Source organism: Antechinus flavipes, chromosome 1 (assembly GCF_016432865.1).
Source record: "Antechinus flavipes isolate AdamAnt ecotype Samford, QLD, Australia chromosome 1, AdamAnt_v2, whole genome shotgun sequence".
Lineage (NCBI taxonomy): Eukaryota > Metazoa > Chordata > Mammalia > Dasyuromorphia > Dasyuridae > Antechinus > Antechinus flavipes.
Window position 1 is genome coordinate 184,677,429 of NC_067398.1, and position 21,389 is coordinate 184,698,817.

At 33.4% G+C, this 21,389-nt stretch overlaps 1 protein-coding gene across 8 annotated transcripts in view; it reads right to left on the reverse strand.

Moving 5' to 3' along the window:
• The window catches only part of MCTP1 (multiple C2 and transmembrane domain containing 1), a 697,990-nt gene that overhangs the window by 395,655 nt on the left and 280,946 nt on the right, over positions 1-21,389 (reverse strand). The gene's annotated exons all lie outside the window — the stretch shown is intronic.

Genomic DNA, 21,389 nt, shown 5'->3' on the forward strand with positions numbered 1-21,389 from the left:
GGAGTGTATATGAAAATGATTTACTGATACAACTTTTTGACTCATTTATCTATGAAAATGATTTGCATATTGATGGATTATACACTGCAATTTCTACTCAAACATAAAATATAATATAATTATGCAAAAATAAATTCACCTAGCATTTTTATAGCATTTATAGGCCATAAGTTTTCATTGGGGAACTAAACATTTAATCCTGACGTCCTCTGAAATTAAAGCATACTCCTAAATCTAAAGACTTATACAAAGCTGCTCTAGGGGGAAAAAAGTCTGCAATTACTTTCACAACTCTCCCAAGTACTATTTCTAAAAGGATGAGCTATTTTAAACCAGCACAAAATAGACATATTAAAGCAATAATGCAATAAAAATTATACATTTTACTTCTTACTTTAAAAAAAATTCAATAAAACTATTCAAAAAAGTTTAGAAAGTGAAAAAAAATTAAGATTATCAATGCTAACCTTTTCCAATAATTATTTTCACAATTCAAAATTAAATAATTTTCTTAGGGGATAGTAATCATGGACAATGAAAAATGTGAAAATTTTTTTACATTTCCTTTTCTATTCTTCATGTATAAAAGATAAAATAAAGATTGATTTTTTCATGTATTTTTTTTTTGTATTATTTTACTAGCAATATGGGCTACTAGGTTGCACAGTGGGTAAAGTACTAGCCATGTAAGACCTGAGGAAGATAGCCCAGGAAAACCTGAGATCAAGTCCTGCCTCAGACACATAACGCTTACCATCTATGTAAGTAGGGGCAAGTCACTTAACCCTGATTGCCTCACAAAAAAGAAAAAAGAAGAGAAAAAAGCAATGAACCACAGTAACAAATAGTAAAAGCATGTATGTCACTAAAGGAAAGAAGCAAACAACGGGACTAAATAGACCTTGAGTTCACCAAGCCTTCTCATTTGGAGAATACCTATGGAAAGTAGAATCTATGAAAGCTGTGGAAGTAAAAAATAGCTTTTAATTGTTGGAGCACACTTTCTTGACATCTCTTAATTTAGACTCTAGGTTTACAAATATGTGCAAAAAGTCAAGGCGGACTAGAAATATGATGACTCATACTTTGGTTTCCTGTCTCTCTTCCTTCTTCTTTCCCCCCCTCTAATTGCTCCTCTTTTTTTTTTTTTTTTTTAAGTATTCTCCAGAATTAAAAGTTGTTTGGTATTTTCACTAATTTAATTCTCTTATTTAAGTTTCACTAATCATATGGGGAAAGACTGAGGAACATCAGTTTCTACTGCGGAACGCCCAAATACTGGATTGTTTCACAATTTATTAATAAGGAAGATATAAGGACCAAGGCCAGTTGAGTGGTGCCATGGATAGAATACTGGGCCTGAAGTCAAGAAGAATCATTTTTCTGAATTTAAATCTGGTGTCAGATACTTATGAATTGTGTGATCCTGGGCAAGCCACTTTACCATGTTTACTTCAGTTTCCTTATCTGCAAAATGAGCTAGAGAAGAAAATGGAAAACCACTCCAATATCTTTGCCAATAAAACCTCAAATGAGATCATAAAGAGCTGGACAAGACTAGAAATAAATGAACAACAGTAACAATGACTCCTTATATCTTCCTAAATGAAAAATCCCAGGGAAGTCTGAAAACCCCTGAGGATGGCCCTGTGAGAAAAAGACTAACAGTATGAGGCCCAAGCTCTTTCTCCCTACCCACCTTAGGGGTTTTGAATATCACCTAAATTACAATCTTGGGGTCTTCCCTGTTTTTTCTAGTAGGAATCAGCACCATTCTCTAAGTAGAAGTTGCTCAGCTCTCTTCTTCTAATACCACAACCTGCTAGACCCAGGTAAGAACCTAATAAAATCCTACCTAACTTTATACATTTGGGAGAACATTCCAATTCTGGTTCCTCAAAGAAAACCAAATTTCTTTCGTGAGTCCAATAGTATTATACTTGGTATATTGAACCTTCTCAAGTCTGTGTGAAGGATGAAGGTCTGTAATATAAAGTGTCATCATGTAACAAAGAGAAAAATCATAATTAGATATGTTTCATTTCCTTTGAATTTCCTTTTCTAATTTTCCACGTTATGTTCCACACATCATTTCTCTCTTCTTATTCAAGAGAGTGTAGTTTTGGAAAAGTATATCCATTTATTCTGAGCATCAAAAATTAATTAATCCAATAAAACAGTATCTAAGCACTTTGACATTTAATGGTCTCATACTCTAAACTAAAACATGATCAATAAAGAAGTTAAGACCAAAAGAAATGTCTTTTTTCCAGCATATCATTATTTTATAGTCATGTATTGACAATAGCCAACCAAAATCCCAAGTTTTTTGGGGGCAAAAAAACTTTAGTTTTTTTCTTTATATATTATAATATTTTAATGACATAAAAACATAGAATTTTAGATTTGGAAAAGGCCTTAGAAAATATTTAGTCCAATACCCTTATTTTAAAGAGAATGAAAAATTGTTTTCATTTTTTTTTTAATTTTCAGATTAGAGAAGTTAAATGATTTTTTTCTGGATCACATGATTACTTAGTGGCAGATCTGGACCTGAATCCATTTTTCTCTCTCCTACATAAGAAAATATGAAATTAGAAAGTGAAGAAGATAAACCTTAAATATTTTGGCCACATAATGAGAATGCAGGACTCACTGGAAAAGACCCTGTTGTTGGGAAAGATTAAAAGCAAAAGGAGAAGGTGACAAGAGAGGAAGAGATGGATAGTGTCAAAAAACAATGAACATGAGTTTGTAAAAACTTTGGGAGATAGAAGGACCTGACATGCTCTGGTCGATAGGGTCATGAAGAATTAGATAGGACTGACGGAATGATCAACAACAATATGCTACAAAGGTAGCATTGTGTTTGTTTGATGAAATCAAGGACTAAAGAATGATTATGAAAGAATTTCTTTATTCGAAGGAAAAGGGTAAAAATGTAGTGGAGGCATGAGATAATAGATTTAGAGCTAAAAAAGACCCTCGAAGTCATCTAATTCCATCCCTACTTTTAATAGACATGATTGAAACTCGATTGAAACTCATAAAAGTTAAATGCCTTGTCTAGGGTCACACCGTACATTAAAAAGATATCCTCATACTAGAGAAATAATATGACATAATAGAAGATGATTTTTCAAGTCAAAGAAACCAAGATTCCAGGTTTATCTCGACATATACTGGTTTTGTTATCCTGAGTTAACACTTAATTTCTCTCTTCACCAAGTAATTCTAATTATTTTTTCTCAATAGTATTTTATTTTCCCAAATACATGTGAATATAGTTTTTAATATTCAGTTTCATAAAACTTTGTGTTCAAAATTTTTCTTCCTCCCTCTCTTAGCTCCCTCTCCCTAAAAAGTCTGATGTAGGTTAAATATGTAGAATCCTTTTAAATATATTTCCATATTAGTCATATTTTGCAAGAAAAATCAGATCAAAAGGGAAAAAAAAACATGAGAAAGAAAAAAAAACAAAGAGATGAAAATATTATGCTTTGATTTACATTCAGTCTCCATTGTTTTCTCTCTAGATGTGGATGGTATTCTCCATCCCATGTCTATTAGAATTGCTTTGAGAAAGGCATCATTGAGAAGAGCCAAGTTCATCATAGTTAAGCATCACATAATCTTGTTGTTACTGTGTACAATGTTTTCTTGGTTCTGTTCACTTCTCTTAGCATCAGTTCATGTAAATTTTCCCAGACTTTCTGAAATCAGCCTGCTCATTATTTCTTTTAGAACAATAGTATTCTATTACATTCATATGCCATAACTTAATTCAGCCATTCCCCAAATGATGGACACCCTCTTAATTTCCCGTTCCTTGCTACTACAAAAATTGCTGCTATAAACATTTTTTCACATGTGTATTCTTCTCCCTCTTTTATGATCTCTTTGGGATACAGAACCAGTAGTAAGACTGCTGGATCAAAAAGTATGTATGTTTGCTAGTCCTTTGGACATAGTTATAAAGTGCTGTCCAAAATGATTAGATCTGTTTACAACTCCACCAAAAATCCATTAATGTCCCATATCTCCTCCAACATTTTTCATTATCTTTTCCTAACATCTAAGTTAATCTAAGAGGTGTAAAGTAGTATCTCAGAGAGTAATTCTAAATTTCCCAACAACTGAGAGAAGGCGGAAAGAAGGTAGGAATGAAAGAAGGAAAGGAAGAAGGGAGGAAGGAAGAAAGGAAGGGAAGAAGGAAGGGAGGAAAGAAAAAAAGAAGGGAGGAGGAGGAAGGGAGGGAAGGATAAGAGGGAGGAAGAAACAATTTCAGCAAGGAGAGAATGCTGTTGTTTCCATATATATCTCACCACTCTATTCTCTTTCTTCACTTCAGGTACTTGTGTTTGTGGGAGAGTTTGTCCCAAGTTAATAGGGAAATTATTATATTGTTACTTTTTTGCCATGCCCATTCATTAAATGTCTTTACTTTAACTAATTTTGTCCTTTGGCAGACAGTGAAAGGTAACCACACTGGTGGGAACTCATAAATTATGGCTTTGAGTTGATGTAGTCATAGAACTTGAATCTAGGGTAATCTTTTCTGGGCAATCCACTATATGAATAGGAAGAGTACTTTCTCGTGTTATACTTGTTTTCTTTTTGGACAGTGTTGCTGAAATAGTTAATCTAGGGAATACTATTGATATACATTACTGAAATTTTAGTAAAGCATTTGATAAAGTATCTCATATTCTTGTGGAGAAGTATGGGGTGTTACAATTAGATAAATTCAGAAATGGTTGAATGAATGGACTCAATAAGTAGTGCTTAATGGTCTGATATCATCTGGGAGGAAGAAAGTCTCCATGAAAACTGAGCTTGATTCTGTGTTAACATTTTTATCAGTGACTTGGACAAAGACCAAGTTGGGATACTTATCAGCTGACACAGAATAGGGAGGGATAACTAATATGGTATTTTCAGGATCCAAAAACATCTAGACTGAATTTAACAAGATGAAACTTAATAGCAATAAAAAAGGTCTTCAAGTGAAGCTCAAAAATCAGTTCGATAAGGACAAGATGCCTCTCCACTTATAAAAGAGTAGTTTATGTGAAAAAGATGTGGGGAGTTTAGTAGACTACAAATACTGGAAGGAAAGTTAATATAATTTTCATTTACATTATAGTATACCATATGGGAGTAAGGAGGTAATCATCCCACCTTAATAAAACTATGAATGGAATATTGTACTCTGTCTTGAGAGGATGGGTCAAAAAAGAACTAACAAATATTCAGTCTTTTCTCCCTTTCCAAATGTTTTTCATACCACATTAACCTCAAGTTAAATGTCTTCCTCTTTTCTTTTTTGTTGTATTTTCAACTCTGTGGGTGGATTATATTAGAATAAACATAGAATAAAAAATTAGAGTAAATAAAATGAAATATTAGAATAGAACTTCATAAATGATTCAGTTTTATTTTTCCTTTTCTTGGGAAAAATGGTTCGTGAACCTTAAGTTATTGATTTAGAGTCAGAAGGAAGGGCTGATTTTCTCATTCCTTATTTTGGTGATAAAATGAGACCTATTAAGTTAAGTGACTTTCCCCATGCTTTTGCAAGTAGTTCGTGTTAGCATAGTTCATAGCAGCAAGTTCATGTTAAATCTAGGTCTTCTGACTTTCCATTCAATGCTCTTTTCTACAACATCCCACTCAATGCCTTGATGCTTGATTGTGAAATTAATAATATTAAAGAGAAATCAAAACCATGTGGGAAGAGGACAAAATACATATTATCTCTATTATCCTATTTGCTAAAGGGGTTTTCTTGAAAATGCTTTCAATAAGCCTATAGAAGATGAGCTTATATTCCAATATGTTTTATCCATTTGCACAATTGTTCACTGAACAATCGTCCAAAGAACAATAATAAGAATATGAATTGTGCTTGAACTATTTCCATTGTGGAACTCATTCATAAAAGATAAAAACAGGAGGGAAAATAATAGACAAGATATCCTTAAAGAACTTAGATTTACTGATCAATGAAAATTATGCAATAAAGTAGAGTCACGATGGAACATTTTGCTGCAGGTTGTAAAAATTTAGCATGCTTAGCAAGATATGATCAGATGGCAAAAAGTATGCCACAGAAATCTATTTTTAAAATCTTTTTTAAAGCTAATAGACAAAAAATTCCCATATGTCAAAAATAAACACTAAAATAATATTGAGAATTCAACAAATAAAATGTCCCAGAATTAAAACACCATTAGAAACTGAACAGGGGCCCAGAATTGCCTAGATGTATTATTGATTCATAAAAATTACAGAATATCTTTGATAGATACACCCATATTGTATATTCTTCTTCAGATAGCAACTTCAGTCATGAAATTAAGAGTACCTTGCTCCTTGAAAGGAAAGTTATGGCAAATATGGACAGTACACTATAGAGCAAAGACATTACCTTACTAACAAAGGTATGCATTGTCAACAATATCTACTTGCACAACAGTCTACAAAATGTTTGTAAATATCTTATTTTATTCTCACAATAATGCAGGAAAATAGGTGTTGTTATTCCCATTTTACACATGAGGAAACTGAGCCAATGATTAAGTGGCTTGTCCAGGGTCAATTATATTTGAAAGTGGATATTCATTAACTTAGACTCTTGTATGCTCCACTTAAAAAAAAAATCTATGCTAAGATAAAGATGACTGAGAACTAGTAAATTAAGAGGTTAATATTTTGATTTGCCCAAAATCTGATAAAAAAGTCAAAGAGTAAGAGTAATCAAAGATTTATACTATACCAAAAGAATTCAATCATATGATTACTGAATTCCTGTCAATGATATTTGAAAAACTGTAGCATATCAAAGATATGCTACACAATTGCACTTGACCAATGTTTATTTCAAATTTCAGAAATGAGATTAGAACTGGACCAATAAACTTAATTAACATTCCTGACAAATTCTAGTCTGTTATTAAAGGGAGATTTATGAAGAATAGGGATAAAGAATGGAATGTGTTAGATTAATCTAACTTCCTTTCTGATAAGTTTACTACACAAGCAGATCAAGAGAATGTTGTCTGTATATTGTTAGAGCTATAGAAATGGTTTAACAATTATGGAAAGCAATCTGGAACTGTACCCCAAACTATTCAATATTTGGAACTGTATATTTAAAATCATGTATACTTTCTTACCCACAAAGAGATCAAAGACAAAAGAAAATGATTGATTATGTTCAATTATATTCATAGTAGCAATTTTTGTATTAGCAAAAAGCAGCAAATGGAATAGGCATAATCAATTGGGAAATGGTTGAACAAATTATTATACAAATATAAGGCAATATTATTATATTGCAAAAAAATGATGAAAATGAAGGATTCAGATTGACATAGGAAGAACTATGTGTGAGCTATATCAGAGTAAAACCACAATAATATAAAGCAGATATTCTTAATTGTTGGAGAAGGGGATAGAGAGTATGAATTTTGAATATGGAAATGTGTAACATTTTGGTTTTGCTTTAAATAAAATAACATGCTAACCATTCTTGATGGGAATACATGAAACAGTTTGTACTCTGTCACAGATTTCTGTTGGAATAAGAGAAATGGCAGTCTGTATTTCAAAGATTTTTTTTCTCTTTAAAGAAAAGTAATGGTGATGAGACATCAACAAAAGCAACAGAATAGAAATCCAAGGGATCACTGATATTTTAGGACAAGGACATCACATCACAATTAGAGTTACAGGAAAGATTATTGTGTTTGGGTGGAATGCTTTGAAATTAAGATAAGTGGTAATTAGGATAAATTTCTGTCATGTAACCCACATGTCACTATGTGACCATGAGCAAGTCACTTCAAATTTAGGCCTCAATTTCCCACACAATTCAGATTATGAAATTAAAGGAGTTCTAAGATCTCCTTTCTAGTTCTGTGACTATCTATGTAGGACCAAATATGTGATGCAGCAGCACACTTTGTAAATCAATCAATAATTTTACAATAAAGCTAGGGTACAGATAATTAGAATTTCCACAGATGACTTATACTTGATTCTATGTGGTAAATATATATAAGTGAAAATATGACATATCCATGGAGGGAGGTAACTTTTATAGAACTGATTGTTCTCTAAAAGAGTTAAAATTAGTTCAGGGTACAGTTAATCCCTAGATGGTTACATACATTTTACATACATGTTGTTATTTTAAGTCTGTTGACCATATGCCTTTGCTAGTTACTTTTTAGCAACCCTAGAACCAGAACAATAAACTAGAGCTGAAAGAGAAAATTTCAATTCCAACCCAATGGTGCCATTTTTTCCACAAATGGTTTTAGAAAGTTTTCCCCTCCCACAATCTATTTGCTGACTGGTTTCCAATTTCATCTACGAGATAAATAAATTATTAAATAAAATATTAAAACATGAAGTTCACTATTATATATGACACATGGCTGAAATTCAGCTAGACATAAGCTAGATGGTTTAGTAGATAGAATAATACATGACTTGAAGTGAAAAAGACCTGAGTTCAAATTCTTACTCAGGCACTTAAGTATAATCCTTGACACATAATTTGGCAAAGAAGCAACAGATTTTTTTTCTTCCTTTTTTGTCCTTTTTTTCCTTCCTTCCTTTCTTTCTTGCTTTCCTTTTCCTCTTTCTTTTCTTCCTTTCTTTTTCTTCTTTCTTTAATTCTCTATCTGTCAGTCTGTCTATCCATTTATCTCCTGACACTGCTATCACTTCAGTGCAGGCTCTCATTATCTTATAACAGAACAACTGCAACAGTCTGCTGCTTTATCTTCCCACTTCAAGTCTTTTCCCACCACTGTCCATTCTATAATCTACTGTCAAAATGATTTTTCTAAAGTGCAAGACTGGCAAGATTATTCTCTTCAATAAACTCCCTATTACCTCCAGAATCAAAAAAACCTGTTTGGTATTCAAAGCCCTTCATAACCTAGCTTTCTTCTACCTTGCCAGCCTTCTTATATCTTATTACTTTTCTGTACTTTGTAGTCGAGAGACACTGCTTCTTTAATGCTCTTCTACAGACATTCCTTCTTTCAACCCTATGCATGTTCTATGACTATCTCCCATACCTAGTATGCTCTCCCTTTTTATCTCTACCTACTAGCTTCCTTCAAATCTCAGCTAAAATCCAACTTTTTACAAGAAACTTTTCTTGATGCCCCTTAATTCTAGCATTTTCCCTCTGCTGATTACATCTAATTTATCCTTTATATAACTTGTTTTTACACAGTTTTTAATGTTTTCTCCCCCATTAGACTGTGAGCTCAATGAGGGGGAAACTGTCTTTTTGTCTTTCTTTTTATTTCCAATGCTTAACACAATTCCTGGTACATACTAAGAGTTTAATAAATGCTTATTGAGAGATAAATAGATACATAGAACATTTATTACTTATGGGCCAAGCACTAGGTAATATTTATATATGACTTTAAGGTTTGTGATGTATTTTACATACATTTGCATGTATTTTACATACATTTATCCCACTTGATCCTGGCAATAACTCTCTTCCTATATGTAAGGCAACTGAAGAGGCCACTGAGAATAACAAATGGTAAGTGACATATTGCAGATCAGTTAAGTGCCTGAGAAGGGATCTGAACTCAGGTCTTTTATACTCCAAATGTCAAATTAAGTCAGGGATCATCTTTTTTTCAAGTCAGGACCTCAGAAACTGCTTCTCCAGTCTCCCTTTATGTGAGTTCTTAGATGCAGAGGAAAAGAAACTTGATGAAAAGAAATAGCAAGGTAAATTCTCCTCAAGTGCAAAAATAAATGCTTCCCTTAAATTCTTCAATTTACTTACATCTCTCCTATATTCTCTAAGTGGCTCTAAAGCAAAGTAAGCATTTTGAGAGTATGGGTTCTTCCTATGTAGACTTCCAAGGAAGGAGGATTATCTCAAGTATACAAGATTGAGGACTACCTCTTCAGAAAGCTCCTCATGCCAGTTTATAGCATAAACTGTCAGTTTTCATTTAAAAAAAAAACAAAAAATAAAAAATCCTACTCACTGGAAATTATTATAAAGGTCCTTCAAAATGGACAAAGATTAGGCAGCAACTTATCTACATACTATTTCATTCTATGATTGTTTATGTAGGTATTTTTCATTTAATGGAAAAATGATCTCTTGGAGTGCCCAGGTTTCCAATTCCTACTCTACCCAGTTTTCTCTTTGTCACTATATTTTCACAGGGTCACAAAGAAGAAATGCTCTATCTTTCTTCTCTTTGTCTCTGACAGTCTATCTCTTTCTGTCTGTCTCTGTCTCTGTCTCTCTCTCTCTCTCTCTCTCTCTCTCTCTCTTTGTGTGTGTGTGTGTGTGTGTGTGTGTGTGTGTGTGTGTTTTGGTGAGTCAGTTGGGATGAAATGACTTACTCAGGGCCACACAGATAGTACGTGTTAAGTGTCTAAGGCTGGATTTGAACTCCTGATCAGTGTTCTGTCCACTGTGTCATCTAGCTACCCCAAAGGAAATACCCTATAACAGCACATGGGGAAAAAAAAAAAAAAACAACCTTATAACAATTCAGAAATGAATTGTTTAAATCTGAAACTATGTGGGAATTTTCACTTGTCAGAACCTAATTACACAATTTGAGTTAGCAATTTGTCATTCCTGTCAAAAAAGTGAAGAAAATGCTTTTTTAAATTATAAAATCCATGATTTTTAAATATTAGATTCAGCATTTTTCTCATTATAGAAAAAAACCATGTTTTTCCTTGTTCATCTACTATTAACTCAAATAATTGGCAGAGAACTTTTGACTTCCAGTCAAATCTCTATGATGTCATGAGCTAGAAACGCTAGAAGATACTGTTTTTTTTCCCCTCAAGGTGAAACCTACTCCAATTTAGATACAAAACTTCTCTATTTAGTAAATGCAATTAAAAACACATTATTGTTATATTTTTTTCAATTTGTGTCATTTGAGGGAACACATTTTATTTCTTATTCCCAAAGGCACAATAAAGTCTACCCCTACGGGGAAGAGAATAAACCATGTTCTTTAATTTGAAACTGGATTCTAAATCTCAGGATTTATGCGAGGCTCTACATTTTAAAACAAAGGTTTCTGTCTTCTTTACAATTCCTTTTTCACCTTCACACTTTTCATCTATGTCTGCAGCTTGCCACTAACTGTGCCTCTGAAAATGAAATGATCTTGACCTGTGCATTGAGCCCTCCACCTCCTACAGAACTCCCAGCTCAATTTACAGAAGCCTTGTTTGAGCCACGAGCTCATATTCTGGATGCCAAAAGCCCACTGTCAAATTCCCTGAGATATCAACAAGAGTTGTTCTTGTTGGTTCAGTGGATTATACAATAGATACAATATTATATTTAAAACCTTTATTATAAATAATTAGAACTTAAATCACACACACACACACACACACACACACACACACACACACACACACACCTTCACAGCCAAAGAAGCCTACTACTTATGTCAGTACAAAGGAATGTGTTTAAATATCCAATTCACAAAGCTTTTAGGCTTTTTTTACTGAGACAATAAATGCAAAAACTGAGTATGAGTTTGTTGTGTAAAATATTTCAACAATTCAAACAGCCAAGACATTTAACACAACAAAACATTGACAAACAGAATTAATAACTCTTCAGTAAACAAATATAAATGGCATCTTATCCCAGGAACACAGTGAATTAGAGCTTATTTGGGGGAAAATGTTCTCAGCCACTCATTCTATGGGGGGAAAATCCACATAGTCATGTGGAGTTGGGCAAAAAAAAAAATCTATCTTGGAGTTCAAAAAAAAAAAAACTTCTCTTGGATTTCAAGCAACAGAAAATGTTTAGAGACTAATAGAACATAATATACCATCTTCCCTGGGGGGGGCTTTTTAATAACTGGAAAGAATATACCCACACATATACTGATCTCAACTATCCCATGTAGATACACAAAACAGGTGCATGCACATATACAGAGTTGTTTTTTTTAATATGTGGAAAGGGGTTTACATAATGAAGTGAATGGCAGAAGTGTTTCCACACATAACAGATGTATAGAGCTATTCAGCATTTACTTTTGGTACTCATCTTGAACAACTCAATTAGCTAACTGATGTGCAATTATTTATTAAATATCTAGTGTGCCAGGAACTATGCTAGGCATAGTAGAATAGGAAAAAGAAAAAAATTAAACAGTCTCTAACTCTGAGAACCTTATAATTCAGACCAGTGAGAATACGTGTACACAAATCAGGATGAAAAACAATATACTCATACCCACATGTAGGCATTCACACACACATATATATGTATATATAGCTGCATTATATATATATATATGTGTATGTATGTATGTACATATACATAAGAGTCTTTATTTATACTCAGTATAATCATATAGAGTTTGGGGAGGACAGTAAAGTATAAGAAGACTAGATACATACTTAGTAGTGATATTGCTACCATTAGGATATGAAGTTTGGGTATAATTCTAAATTATTCTCTAGAATGTTTGGACCAGTCCACAACTCTAACAACAGTGTATTAGTGTATCTATATTTCTATATCTCCTCTAACATGTCATTTTCTTTTTCTGCAATATTAGCCAATCTAATAAATGAAAGTTGATACCTCAGAATTATTTTAATTTGCACTTCTCTAATCAACAGTGATTTAAAGCATTTTTAATATGATTATTGATAGATTTGAATTCTTTTGAAAACTGCATTATATCTGGTTATATATATGTATATATATACATATATATATGTATATATCTATATCTATAATCTATATCTATATCTATATCTATATCTAGAACCGTTTATATCCTTTGACCATTTATCAGTTGGGGAATGGCTCTTATTTCTATAAATTCACCTCAGATCTCCTCTCTCTCTCCATATATATATATATATATATATATATATATATATATATATATATATGGAGAGAGAGAGAGAGAGAGTGTATATATATATATATATATATATACTCTTTAACTAATTTGGAATAAGGGTTAGAACCAATTGCCTTAAGGGGATAGACCTTCAATTTGCTTTAACCCATCTGTCCAAATGGTTTTGCCAGGATATGGTCACTGTGCATACTACAGCTTCTTGGAACCAAAAGTGAGAGATGGGAGAAGGGAGATACCAAAAGTGGATGATTAGTCATGAAAAGCCCTCACCCCAGAGGTACTAGAAGAGAAAAGGGACCAGTGTGTCTTGCAAAACACAGAGATAGTATTGAGAGAGATTCCAAGTTTATGAAGATGGATGATTGGAGAAGGATGATGACCTTTATAAAAAGACAAAAACAAAGAAGAGGGGGTTTGCTTTGCACAAAAGATCCTGAGTTTGGGTCTGCACATACTGATTTTGACATGTGTATGAATTATCCAGTTTGAAACATCCAATAGGTAGGTGCTCAGGTGGCAGATAAAGTAGGATAGAGATGATAATAGAATCTATGGGAGCTTCTGGGGTCACAGAGAATACACAGAGAAAAAAGAGAAGAGCATAGAAGGAGAGCCCTGGGGTGTACTCAACTGGTGGCTATAAAATTAATGATCCACCAAAAGAAAGTAGAGAGGAGGAGAAGAACCCAAAGTGTCATAACTCAGAGAGAAGAGAATATCCAGAATGAGACCTTGAGTCAACAATGTCAAATGCTACAAGGAAGTCAAGAAAGATGAAGACTGAGAAAAGATTATCTGTATGGCTCACAGAAAGAGGCTTATAATGGAGGCAGGAAATCCATTCCTAGTCCCCAAGTTCCCAAGAATACTCTCCAATTTCACTTGTTCTTCCTTCTATGCCATGGTTAGGATGACCATTTTTTCTTACTTTGAAGTCATGACATAATCAGCCAATTTTGTTTTGCTGCCATAACTGTACAGACTTTTACAAATTACTCCATGCAGAGTGATTTTTGTAGCTTTAACATCTGAAGTGTCAAAATCAATTAAACTGTTCCCACCACTGTCTACCTGCACTCTTGTATCTGTGCCAAACATATTTCATCTGTATTTGAAAAGTATAACATTTTTTCTCATGTCTTGGTTTTCAGAGATAATAAACTATATTTCTACCATCTTTAATGATATTAAATCAAAATTGTTTTGTTAGATATATTATGTGCTCTACTCAATAGACTAATCACCTTAAAAACATGATTTTATTTGAATGGAATCTTGGGGTATTTTAACACTTCAAAATATTGGTGATTGTACATAGTTACGTGTCTTAAAAGATGATTTTCAGAACTTTCTATGATCAGAAAATTCATTACTTTTTGATTTTCCTCTTTCTAAGGATGAATCTTTCTCAACTGAACAAAGCTCATATAATGACTCTAATTGGGCCCAAGCCTCTAGTCAAATCCTTTTCATCTTGGCAAGTCCTTCCAGAAGTTGCAATAAGTTGGCATTGCCATGGAGAATCCAAAGTCCCTTCTCAACCTTGAGTGAAACATCAAGGCAGGACTGTGAACAACAAGTTCTATTTTCTGACTTTGGCATTTCCCCCATGCCTTGTGTTCTCCCTCCTCATCTCTATCTCCTGGTCTCCTTTACTTCCTTCTAGATCAAGGTAAAATCCTCTTTTCTACAGGAAAATGTTCCCAATACTACTAATCCTAGTGCCTCCTCTATTGCTTATCTCCAATTTATCCTGTATATAGCTTGTTTATACACAGTTATCAGTCTGTTGTCTCCCCCATTAGAGTGTGAGCTCTTTCATAGCAGTGATTATCTTTTGCCTTTCTTTATATCCCCAATACTCAGCACAGTGCCTGGTCAGTGTTTAATAAATGTTTATTGACTGACTGACTTTACTGGAAGCAGAGAATAAATGACTTTGAATTATCTATTACTTTGAATAACCTCAAAGAACTTGATACAAGGACTTTAGTGGAGGAGGTTGCAAGCATTGTAATAAAAATCAAATATAAAATTTAAATTAAATGAGATTCATAGGCAGCCTTACTGAAGGTGGTTGTATTTAAAATGTAGTGAGCTTTGGATGCCTACATTATCTGCTTGAAGAACACAAAGCAATTAACATAAATTGAGCATAATTGCTGTTTTGGAAAGAGTCTAAAGGGAGAGCATAAAATGAAATTTAATTTATACTACATTATTTTAAAAATATGCTACTTCAGTGGGGAAGTACTTTACTGATGTATCTTCATCTCATCTGATATTAGTTGTAGCAAATGGAAAACATAGTTTTATATGAAAGAACATAAAAATAAAATTTTATAGACAAATGAAATGACTGCATTGACTAATTGATTTTATACATTGATATTTACATATTGATTTTTATATATGCATGTGTGTATATAGAAGTGTATTTCTATATAGAGGCAAACAGAGAATATATATATATATATATATATGTACACATATATAAACATACACATATATATTTTTACTGCTATGTAGCCTTAAAATATGTATCAATATATTTGTCATTGGTATTCATTTAATAAGGATATAACTTTTAATGTAGCTATGCTAAGAATTTAAAATAATTCTAGCAAAATTTTTTGAAATTTTTTGAAACTAAGCCAAAATACCACTTCTTTCTCTTCAAGGAGGAGGGATAACTATCAAAGCAGGTGAGTCATTTTCCAGAGTAAGAGTTTGTTGCCCCAAAACATTTAGTAATTACCTACCAACTAAAAATATGACAAAGAAATTCATAAATAAGAAAACCTCTCATAGTTTAGTTCTTCACATAGTGTCAAAACAAAACTACAATTCAGGAAATGTTTGTTCAATGCATGAAATTCCAGTTTGGAGTATTATGGGCTTTAAAGATAATTTACTACCATTTTTGTCAGAGTTTTCTTTTTATTTTTTGGAGAAGGGAATCCAGATTTATGATTTCATGGATATGGGAAGTCTCCCATGAGAAAACTTCTTTCACAGAAGACCAACAAGGTTATGAATCTTTATAGTATTGCAGAGCTGCCCAGAGCATTCCTAAGAAGTTCAATGACTTGTACAGTCAATAGGTGTCAGAGGTAGGACTTGAATCCTGAGATCTGCTCCCTTAAGTAAACCATGTTGCCTTACATATTCTTATATGTAACAAATAACAAGAAAGGGACATACTATTTGTTGGTATCTATTACAGTTTTTAACTATAGTAGGGGGTAGAGAATCCAGAGCCAAGTAAGCTAGTAAGTAGTTAAGATATATCCTCCATTGGAAAGATAATTGAGAGAAGAGGTGATTTGCCTACTTTTTGGTTTAGTATACTTTCCTTGGCCTAATTATTATCCTTGGATTTAGGTAGAGTAGCATACATGCTCCAAACTTTAACAAAAGATAACTTTTTCACAAGAATTAGGATGCTAAGTCTTCTATTAATACAGCAGGGATTCCCATGCTCACGGCATTAATGGCTCCTCAAAGTTTGCAAAATATCAATAATTTATTGATGGTCTATCTCAACCCTTACTTTCCCCTTTCACACTGCAATATAACTTCTTAACTCTCTTGATTCTAACCATTATTTTCTTATAATATCCAAGATGCCAAGAGAGCACTTCTGAGTTTAATCTTCCCACATTTAGCAACACAGTAATTTCCAAAGGAATGAGATACTCACTGAGGGAAAACCATTGCAAAGTTTGATACCATACTTTAGGGAAAAAAACCTTTGTTGGTCTGTGTTTTAAATATTGGCTACAAATGAGCACTAAGTTATTGAAGCATAGGACTTTCAGCAAAATAAATTAAACATATTTGTTGATCTAAAAACTAATGAATTATTGTGCCTATCTTTTAAAATTCAATCCAATTACTTATTATATATCCATTATGGAGTAATTTGTAAAAGTCTGCACAGTTATGCTAGGTTCTAGGTATACAAAGATATAAGAAAAATAACAGTACCCTTGCTTCCAGGAGCTGCCAAGCAAACAAAAGATATGAGAATATGATTAGTACATTGCAGATACTGAACATAGTGGTCTGAAATATTCAAGAAGGATCACCTCAGAGTTAAAAGAGCAAAATTAATAAAAATACAAAGCTCTCTTTGAAAAGTCACCATGTCTATCCATTTGGTTCTAGATAGAATGAAACTTAATGAAGCCCAGAAAGTTTTGTTACTACTGTTCAGCCATGACTCCTTTGGGGTTTTCTAGGTAGAGATACTGGAGTGGTTTGCCATTTCCTTCTCCAGTTCATTTTACAAATGATAAAATTGTGGCAAACAAGATTAAGTGATTTATCTAAAATCACACAGCTAGTAAATGATTGAAGCTGGATTTGAACTCAAATTTTTATAACTACTGGCTTGGTGTTCTACCCACTGTGACACCTAACTGCCCATCCTGGAAAGTTAAGAAAATATAAGAATCTTATATGGTGACAAGCTTCATTTTTCTAGGAATATCTTTGAGAATAAAATAGCTCCCCCAAAGCTAGTAATCTATTTTATTCTCAAAGAATAAACAAACAAAGAATTTGTGGACCATTAATATTTTCCAATGGGGCAGCTAAGTTGCATAGTGATTAGAGTGCTGGGTCTGGAGTCAGGGAGATTCATCTTTCTGAGTTCCAATATGGCCTCAGACACTGGCCTTTGACAAATCACTTAACTGTTTCCTTTAGTTCCTCATTTGTAAAATGATCTAGAGAAGGAAATGGCAAACTATCATTGCCCAAAAAAACTCCAAATAGGGTCACAAAGAGTTAAATACAACTGAAAAATGACTCAACAACAACAACAACAATAAATATTTCCCAAAAGAAAATTTATGAGCAGTATCCAATGCCATGATTACAAACATAAATATAATTTTCAAACCAAACCAGTCATTAAGCTTTAAAGGCCACAGGGTCTACATCTCCCAGATCTTATGCTATTAGGAAAATCCAAGAGCAGAAAAATGATATGGTAGAGAGCCAATAATCTTTTCAATTCATATCCAGCTTAATAACCCCAAAGTCTTATCACATTTGCCCTTTCTATTTACTGACAAAGCCACCATTCTGCTTTTGACTCTCATCATTCCCAAACAATAGCAACCACTTTTTAATAGGAGATCTGATTTCCAATTTCTCTTTTTTTAAACATAACAGCTGCCAAAACAATCTTCCTAGGCACAAGTCCAATTATGTCATTTTTATAAGCAAAAAACTTCAATGACTCCCTACAGCCTTTAAAATAGAGGCAATATGAACTCCAACTCCTCACTATCTAACTCTAGAACTTATCTCCATTCCTTCCTCCCATTCTCACCTTCCAATGAGCATTCTTGCTGTTCCACGATCCACTCCAATTTTTCCTGTATTTCTCCCAGACCTGGAAGGCATTCTTTCCACGGTCTACCTTTCAGAATTCCTAATTTTCTTCAGATCTCAGATCAGGAATTACATCCTCTAGAAAGCCTTTCCTTCAGTTTGCTGTTGTTTAATCATGTTGAACTCTTCACGACTGCATTTGAGGTTTTCTTGTTAAAGATATTGGAGTAGTTTGTCTTTTCCTTCTTCAGCTCATTTTACAATGAGGGTTAAGTGATTTGTCCAGGATCACACAGCTTGTATAGGTCTGAAGTCACATTTGAAATCAGGAAGACAAATCTTTCAGACTCCAAGCCCAGTTATTTCTTGTGCCATTTAGGTGTCCCAAGCCTTTCCTAGTCCTATTCTTAATTGTCCAAAACATAAGGGAAACATTATATTGGCTATAAATACATAGAAAAGACACATACAGCTCTATGTATCTGAAATGAATGCAGGAGCATAGATGGAAAATTTTATGCAAAATTAAGCATTGAATCATATCCACTAAGAGAGGAGTCCCTGACAAAGTTCTGGTTTTGTTTTTCAGAAAATGAAATCACATAATAGAGTTGTTGATTGATTGACTGAAGGCACTGATTAAGCCTGGGCTTCTGTGCTTTATATTTCAAAGTCTGGTGGCTGAAATGAAGAATCCGATTCTGCCAAACCTCCCTGCAGTCATCAAGGCTGAGGGCACAGGAATATTCCACTTCTACCTCCTCCCCCACCACCTCAGTCCCATCACTGTGAGAAAAGCTTTTGGGTGTCTTTTTCATTAGTAAATAAAAGACTTACAGAAAATAGCAACAACTCAGGATTTTAAAGCAAAAATGTAACAGAATCATTTTTTATCGACTTTCCTGTGCAGAAAATGCAGCATCTTACCTAAGGACTCTTGTTGAATCCAGGAGCATAAAAACAGAAAAATTCTCTTACTTTGTGTCTAATGTATTTTTATCTATTAGTAACCAAAAGAGAGCACAGGACTAGGGAACAATGTCTGGAAAAGACAACATGAACTGGTAGAACCTACAAATCTAGAAGAGTTTGAGAACTATACAAACTCATGGAAACAATCCAAAAGGAACAGTGTATTGACATAACTTGAAAACTTTAAAAGCTTATATCACCAGGGCATGGATCCTTCTTTGTTTTGTTACTTGATTCCCACACCTAGAACAAAGTAGACACTTAAATTCTTTTTTAGATAGGCGCCAACTGGTGCTATGTGATGTCCCTGCATTGTCATTATCCTCAAATGCAAGAATAAAATTTTAAAAAATACTTTTGATAATAGTATATTATTAGTAACAGCAATATCGTTTTAAGAATGACTTTGAATGATGGACTAATTTCGACTATTATAAATGCACAAAGTAAAATAAAGGACTTATGAAGAGAGATACATATAAAGACGTCTCTGCATCCAGAGAAAGAACTAATAAATAGAAATATATATGGAATAATTTTACATATATGTGTGTGTGTGTATGTGTGTGTGTATGTATTCAGCATTTAAAATTTAAAAAGTGCTTTCTATCTGTCATCTAATGTAAGCCTTGAAATCTTCCAATCTTATGACACAAAACCCACTGACACTCATCTTTTCTCCTCTGACCCTGTATAATCTCTCTGAAAATACCAGCTGTAAATAGATGTTATGACTCTTGGAAACCCAGTCTGTTACTAGGGAATGATTCATGAACCTATTAATTTGTTCTAGGTATTTAACCCCAATGTTTAAAAATTGTCTTTATGCAAAACAATCTTAAACCTTTCTAATTAGCACTTTTTTTCCTCTTCTATTGTTCGCTCCTGTTTTATCAACTACCATTTGGACATTTCAAACTGGTTGTCCTATAGGCATTTCAATTTTAATATATTCAAAAGAAAACTCATTTTCCCTTGCTAAACTTCCCCTCATCTGGGTTTCCCTGTTTCTGTCAAAGAAACCAATATAGTTCCAGTATTTTGGCTCACAATCTGAAGAACCATTGACTTAACAACTCTCTAATTCTCTGATTCAATCATATTCTAAGATTTGTTAATTATACTTCCATAATCTCAACTGTACCTGCCTCCTTTCCCTCAATCACACATCCCACACTCTAGTTGACATTGCTAACCTCTTGGCTATATGATTACAAAATCCTTCTAAATAGAGGATACACCTTGTTTTCCCTCTCCAGTACATCCTTCATATAATTGGTCTAATGAAATCTAAAAGAACTGATCTAACCATGTCATTCCTCTGCTCAATAAATTTCAGTAGCTTCCTATTATCTTCAAGAATATAAACTCTTGTGTAGATTCTTCTTCCTGCACACTTTGGTCCTAGCCAACTACTTTCTGCATGGCATATATTCTCTCTCTCTCTCTCTCTCTCTCTCTCTCTCTCTCTCTCTCTCTCTCTCTTTCTCTCTCTCTCTCTCATTTTCATACTTTTCTATTAGCTCTGTATCTCTCCATCTCACCTTCACCTCCTAAAATTCCCTACAACTCAATTCAAACACTACCTCCTACATAATAAAGTTTTTCATGATCCTCTCCTTAAGTGATCCTTAAATTATTTGTTTTTCAATCAAATCTGATTCTTTGTAACTCCACATAGATTTTCTTGGCAGGGATCATGGGATGGTGTGCCATTTCCTTTTTCCAGCTCATTTTTACAGATAAAGAAACTGAGACAAATAGAGTTAAGTGATTTCTTCAGGGTAGTAAATGTTTACATAGTCAAATGTGAACTTGACAAGATCAATCTTCCTGACTCTAGATGCAGCACTCTATCTAATATGCTACCTGGTGCATCACAAAATGATGAAGTGATTAAAGTCTCAGAAGGAAAGTTAAAGATCTAATATTACTGTGTTCTTTGCTATGAAGTCTATTGTTGAAGCATTTATTTTAAGTACTTATGTCTCCATGGTTAGAGCACTGGGCCTGAAGTCAGGAAGACATAAATTCAAATCTAAGCTCAGGCACTTAGTTGTATTATTTTATATGCATTTTTTCATGTACCTATTGACTCCTTCCATGGATTATAAATACTTTGAAGGCATTTTTTTTGTC